The 7,052-nt window shown below is 44.1% G+C and overlaps 2 non-coding genes across 2 annotated transcripts; both read left to right on the top strand.

The window, feature by feature from the left end:
• The first annotated feature begins 834 nt into the window (after positions 1–834).
• On the top strand, positions 835–941 carry LOC112083657. The gene has a single exon (XR_002897793.1). It is a non-coding gene; the product is annotated as a small nucleolar RNA R71 (small nucleolar RNA).
• A 4,877-nt stretch (positions 942–5,818) lies between these two features.
• LOC112083797 lies at positions 5,819–5,925 on the top strand. Its single transcript, XR_002897925.1, has one exon. It is a non-coding gene; the product is annotated as a small nucleolar RNA R71 (small nucleolar RNA).
• Positions 5,926–7,052: the final 1,127 nt, after the last annotated feature.

Here is a 7,052-nt window from a genome sequence, read left to right on the forward strand (position 1 = left end):
CCAGGCAGAGAGACTTGTGGTTCAGAAGTGCAGATGCCCTTGTTCTTTTTAATAGACTTTAGTTCTGCGCCCAGTGTCTCCATGTCAGATACCATCTTTTGTTGTCCTAGTAAGAGCTGTTGGAGAAGAACATTGAAAACAGGACTTTGTTGAACAGTTGGTGGCTGAAACTGATGTTGAACCGGTGCTTGCTGTTGGAACTGTGGAGGACCAAATCCAGGTGGTGCCTTTTGCTGCTGTGTATTGAAACTAGGACCCTGAAATGGTTGCTGTTGCTGACCAAAACCTTGATTCTGACCAAACTGATTATTTGGTTGAAAAGATCCTTGAAAGTTGTTCTGGGGAACAAAGTTCTCTGGAGCTTGAGGATTGGGATACACCTGGTCTTGTGGGTTAGCTACATTGGTGTTCCTGTAAGAGAGGTTTGGATTGGCATTACCATACTGATACCTCTGGAACCTCTGATTCCCAATGTAGTTTAGTTCCTCTTGGGTTAGACCTTTTTCACTGATGTTCTCAAAGATTTGAGATGGTTCCTCATACTCTCCAACAAAATGCATTGGCTTGTGAGTTACCAGCTTCAACTTGTTTAATTCACTTCTCAACTCCTTAACTTCTCTGGTGAGCCTCTGTTCTGAGCTTGAACCTTCATTCCTATTTGACCTATCATAGTCTTCACCATAGGTATCATTGCTCAATGCTAAATTCTCCACTAGCTCTAAAGCAGCATGAATTTCTTTACCCAGAAAGTTCCCATTGGAAGCAGTATCCAGCTGGTTTCTAATCTTGGGAAGAGCTCCTCTATAAAGTGTGCTGAGAAGAGAAGCCTCACTAAACCCATGGTGTGGGCATTGGTTTGTGTAGCTCCTGAATCTCTCATATGCTTCACCAAAACTCTCATTTCTGTGCTGAGTGTAGCTAGAGATTTGGTTCCTCATTTTTGCAGTTCTTGAGGTGGAGAAGAACTTAGATAAGAAGGCTTGCTTGCATTTCTCCCAGGTTTGAATGGAGCCTCTTGGAAGATTCTTCTCCCATTGATGAGCTTTGTCACCAAGACTGAATGGGAATAGTCTTAGCTTGAAGCTGTCTTCTGAAACTCCATTAATCTTGGTCAGATCACACACCTTATCAAACTGATCCAAGTGTTCCAAGGGATCTTCCATTGCTAACCCATGGAACTTTGAATTCTGGACCATATTCAGCAATGATGCCTTCACTTCAAAGTTGTTGTTTTGCACAGGTGGTGCCTGAATACCAGCTCCATACTGATGAGCATTGGCCCTGTCATTTTCTCCAACATAGACTTGGGGTTGCTCATATCTTCTTTGCTGTGGTTGGAGAGGGTGGGGTTGGTGGTGCACTTGTTGTCTTTGTTGAACATTGGCCTGATGCCTCTGTTGATGAGCTTGAGCTTGTCCTTGGTGGACATAAGCTTGTTGATGGTGCACTAGTTCCTGATGACATTACCCTGATGAAGCCCTTGACCAACTCCATTACCAGCTCCATTACCCTGAGCCTGTTGCTCTTGAACTGGTTGTTCTATATCTACCACGTGATCTCTTTGTTCTTCCATGTAAGCCTGATCAATCTGTCTACCACGTCTGTCCCTTCTCCTCCTTGGTACCAAAAGGTTGATGTTGTCGTTGAGAGGGAAAGGAGGACCACAGCTTGTTGATCTAGACCTGGTGTTCATACACCTGAAATCACAAACAGAACTTGAAAGGAATCAGTAAAAACAAGAAAGTAAGCACTTGATCTCAAGAACAGATCAGAGCTTAATGCTAATCAACCACAATTTGGCAACGGCGCCAACTGATAGACATGACTTTTTAGGGTCTGAGGGCTATCAATCCCCTTGTCAATGTAGCACAAAGAGGTTAATCAATCCAGATGTGGTGTTAGACACTAAACTATGTGATCAAGTTCTTAATTCAAGCAAACAAGAGTAGGTTTTGATTAATCTAGAGACAACTACAAACATAAACTGGATTAAAGACTAATGACAATGACAAAACAAGAACTAAGCAATGACAAATGATGTGAATATACTATGATGGAGGCATGAGATTCTAGACATGATAGTTGGTTAGAGTGCTTGGTGCTAAACTAGAAATGCTAATGACAATGATGAGACATGATTCAAATGATTAAGAACTCTAATCTAGGTTAATCCTCTCATGAAGGTATTAACCCCTATATATACTAATCCATTTTCAAACCAAATTCTCATTTGTGAAATATGAATCAATATGCATTAATAAACAGTTCTCAATGATCATTCAAGCAAATAACAATACATCATCATGCAGAAAAATGCTTAAACCTCTAATACAACTCTTTCAGGAATTTCATCAAACACTTTTGGTGCATGAAATTCCCAGAATCTAGATCTCAAGTGATTATCAAGGATCTAGCATAGAGAACAGTTGTTTAGAGAAATGAATCAATGAATCTAGCCCGAAGCACTCCTAATCTAACACTTTAGCACCCAAACCTACACATCTAGAACCTCATTAAGGTGACTACTCACTAATCATGATCAACACACTAGATCCTTTGCAAGATGTGTTGTTAATCATGATTAGAAGTTTGATTTGATGATAAGAAATGATGGAACAGGATAAAAAGAAACTTCAAAATCGATATTAAGCTCTCTAAAACAAGTGTATTAATTAGGTTTTCACAAAAGGGGAAAGAAGACTAAAAGTAGATTCAAGGTTTTCTACAAATTAGGTCTAAAAACCTTATAAAGGAGGCTTGGGCGAACCGGGTCAACCCAGAACAAACCGGGTACTGACCCGGCCTTGGTGGGCAAAGATGGGTTTGCCACGGTCTGGTGTGTTCTTGGTGTGACCGTGGCAATCCTGACCGTGTCAAAGTCTTCACTTGTGTTCTTGGTTCCTTTTGATGCCACGGTCTGATCAAGCTTCGTCTGGAACCCGTGGCAAGTCACCGTGTCAAACGCCGAAGATGTGTAAAGGTTGCCACGGTCAAACTCCTAGACCGTGGCATTCAGATCGTGTCAAAACCGCATGCATGAAAAATCCTTCCCAGCCAAGTATTTGATTGCCACGGTCAAGCTCCAGACCGTGGCATTCAAACCGTGTCAAAACCCGAAGCTATGTAGAAGTTGTCTCCAGCCAGTTGTTCATTTGCCACGGTCAAGTCCCAGACCGTGGCATTCAGCTCGTGCCAATCGCCGAAGGTTTGCAGGAGTTGCCACGGTCAAGCCTCAGACCGTGGCATTTAGGTCGTGTCAATCGCCGAATGGCTGCAAAGTTCTTCTCAACCAAGTGTATGTTTGCCACGGTCAAGTGTAGACCGTGGCATGAAGATCGTGTCATTTGCCGAGGGTGCACAAAAGTTGCCACGGCCAAGTGTGGACCGTGGCATTCCATCGCGGCATGTTTAACTTAGTCATTCTGGGCTGTCCGGACCATCTCGCATTCCGGAGAGTGTAACTTCTTGGAAACTTGTCCGAAATGAGTGATTCCGGTTGCAGAAGACATAGGACTCATTTATCTCCAACTTTGGTGAAGGAAGTTTCGGTGCTTGGGAAGTGTAAGGCTTCCTGGAGGGCACATCTTTGCAGTGGATTTACACGACCAGAGAGAGGCGTCTAGACATGTGTCCATTCCGGAGACCGTATCTTTCTGCTCAAAGCTCCGAATTGACTGATCTCGGATGTTATGGAAAGAGGACTCAAATGTCTCTGATTCTCATGAAGGCCCCGGAAACTTAATCGGCTTGGAAGTATTCCGTCCATCGGACCGGAAGGTTCCCCGGACAGGCGATTTCTGAGACATGTTTGCACCCGGAGATTTTGGCCGATACACTTCACTCGCGGTACATGAAAATGGCCGGTAAAGCTTCCCGCGGTACATGAAAATGGCCGGTAAAACCTTCCTGGCCAGCGAGAATGGCCGATAACCTCCAAAGACCCAATTTTTCCACTTTTCAAGCTTTGCTCACCATTCCACCTCTTGGATTCATCTTTTCAGCTCCAAATTCACCTAATAGACACTCAAAACATGCAAAGAATCATTGGGACCTATGCATCTCTTAAGTTCTAAAACAAACCCTAAGGACCTAAAATTCATGAAATAAAACATGATTTAGAATGATTTATGCAACCTAAATGATGCAAATTATGAACATATCACTCTCACGTCGATGATCGCTCCTGCTGTTGCTAAGAACGGTCGCCCTAAGATGATGGGGTCTAGAGGTTCCTCGTCCATCTCAAGAACTATGAAGTCCATGGGGATCTCTATTTCACCGATTCTCAAAGGTAGATCCTCAAGTAAGCCCACCGGTAGTCTAACCGATCTATCAGCTAATACAAGGGAAATCTTGGCCGGCTTGTAGCTTTTGAACCCCAGTCTCTTGGCCACCGTGTAAGGCATTAAGCTCACAGAAGCTCCTAGATCACATAAGCAGTTTGAGAACTTCAAGTGACCTAATGCACACGGCAAAGTAAAGCTGCCTAGATCGGATAGCTTTCTTGGTATAGATCTCCTCTGAATTATGGCGCTGCACTCATGACTCAATATTACCATACCCTGGAGCTCCTTTGTCTTGTTGAGAATCGCATCCTTTAGAAACTTTCCAAGCTGTGGTATAGCTAAGAAAGCGTCTATGATGGGTAAAGTCAGTTGCGTGTTCTCCAAGTGTTTCTCAAAGACCGCCTTGGCCTTGTCTAGGATTTTCTTCTTGAAACGCCCTGGTAATGGTATCTTGGGCTGGTAAGGTGGTGGTGGAACGTAGGGCTTTTCAAGCTCAGGTGTCTTCTCCACCTCTTTTCCTTTGTCTTTGATTGGTTCCTTCTCCAAAACCTCTTCTTGTTGCGCATCATCTGAGGCTGCCTCCCCTCCGAGTTGCTCATTGGCCTCAATGAGCTTTGTTTTAGAGGCAGGAGCTTGTAATTCTTTACCACTCCTCAATGTGATGGCGTTCACATATTCCTTGGGGTTAGGCACCGGCTTACCTGGTAAAGCCGGTCCTCTCGATAATGTCGAGGCTTGATTCTGCTTAAGCTCTCTAATATCTTGTTGCATTGTTGCGTGCTGGATCTCAACCCTCTGCTGACCCTGTAACATTTGCTGTAGAATCCCACAGACGTCAGTTCCCAGTTGATTTGGACCCGTGCCCTGGTTCTGTTGCTGATTACCCATCGGCTGCGGATTGAACCCTGGTGGGAACTTATGTTGCTGCGGTTGGCTGTTAAAGGTGTTGCTTTGAGCCGCTTGATTTTGCTGACTATAGCTTTGTTGCTGCCCACTGAACTGTTGCTTGGGCTGAAAGCTATTCTGAAATGGAGCTTTTGGAGCATAGCTTTGTTGGTGTTGGTGAGCAGGGTACACTTGGTCTTGAGGGTTAGCTACATTTGGGTTTCGGTAAGAGAGGTTTGGGTTATTGCTGAAGTTGTTAAACCGCTGATACCTCTGCTGATTCCCTATGTAGTTTAGCTCTTCTTGAGTCAGACCATCTTCATTGACATTATCAAAACTCGGCCCTTGCTCATCAAACTCGCCTACAAAATGTATTGGCTTTTGTGTAGCCATTAGAACCTTGTCAAGCTTGCTTTGTAGCTCTCTTATATCTTTCTTCATGCGCTGTTCTTCACTAGATCCTTCTGAACGGTTTGCCCTGTCAAAGTCTTCTCCATACGTATCATTGGACATGGCGAGGTTCTCCACTAGTTCCATTGCCGCATTCATCTCTTTCCCAAGAAAATTCCCATTTGAAGCTGTATCGAGTTGGTTTCTGATCTTGGGGAGTGCACCGGTATAAAGTACTCAAGAGGGATGCCTCTGAGAAGCCGTGGTGTGGGCATTGGTTGGTATAGCTCCTGAACCGTTCCCAAGCTTCACTAAAGCTCTCGTTGTTGTGCTGCGTGAAACTTGAGATCTGATTCCTTAGCTTGGCCGTGCGTGATGTGGAGAAGAACTTTGATAAGAATGCCAGTTTACATTGCTCCCATGTTTGTATAGAACTTCTCGGGAGGTTCTTTTCCCACTGGTGAGCTTTATCACCGAGGCTGAATGGGATCAGGCGTAGCTTGAAACTATCTTCTGACACGCCATTAATCTTCGTCAGGTCGCAAACCCGATCAAACTTATCAAGATGCTCAAGAGGGTCCTCTCCTAGTAGACCGTGAAACTTGGTGTTCTGCACCATATTGAGCAGGGAAGCTTTAACTTCGAAGTTGTTGTTTTGCACAGGTGGTGCCTGAATTCCGGCTCTATATTGGTGCGCGTTAGCTCGGTCGTTTTCTCCAACAAAGACCGGAGGAGGTTGTCTCTGAGCTTGTGGCGGTGGCTGATGAACATGATGGGCTTGCTGCTCATTTATATTGGCTTGATGTTGATTCTGCTGAGCAAGCCTTTCATTTCTTTGAGCCTGTTGTTGGTTAACGAAGGCTTGTTGTTCATTTCTTTCTGCCTGCGCCTGATTAGCCTGAGCCTGGTGCTCGGCATCTTGAGCCTGCTGCTCTATCCTTTGCTGTTCTGCCATTCCAAGCCTTTCAAAGTGTCGTTCCCTCTCGCGAGCTCGCCTTTCGATCCTGTTGATGTTATTGTCGTAGGGCAGAGGCGGTTCTGTACTGCGAGATCTGGTTTTCATGCACCTGAAAACAAAGCCAGAACTTGCAAAAGAGTCAGTAAAACAAAAGAAGGTAAAGTCTTGAACTTAAGAACAAATAAGAGACTAATGCTCCACAAGTTGGCAACGGCGCCAATTGATAACTAAGAGTTTTTGAGGCTCTTTGTAGAGGTTATCAATCCCCTGTCTTGAAGTACAAGGGGTTATCAATCCAAACTTGTGTGTGAGACACTAATCTATGTTACTTGTGATCTTAAGTCAAGATGAACAAGCAAGGGTTTTTACTAATCTACGTAACAAGCAAATGAACATGAAAATGAAATAAAAGATGAGATCTAAACTAGATGAAGATGCAAGTGATTAACAGTAAATGAGCAAATGGTTCGGATGATGAATATATATGATAAAGGCAGAAGCTTTAGACAGGATATATGACTCGGGTGCTTTCA

Source organism: Eutrema salsugineum, unplaced genomic scaffold (assembly GCF_000478725.1).
Source record: "Eutrema salsugineum unplaced genomic scaffold, Eutsalg1_0 scaffold_6, whole genome shotgun sequence".
NCBI lineage: Eukaryota > Viridiplantae > Streptophyta > Magnoliopsida > Brassicales > Brassicaceae > Eutrema > Eutrema salsugineum.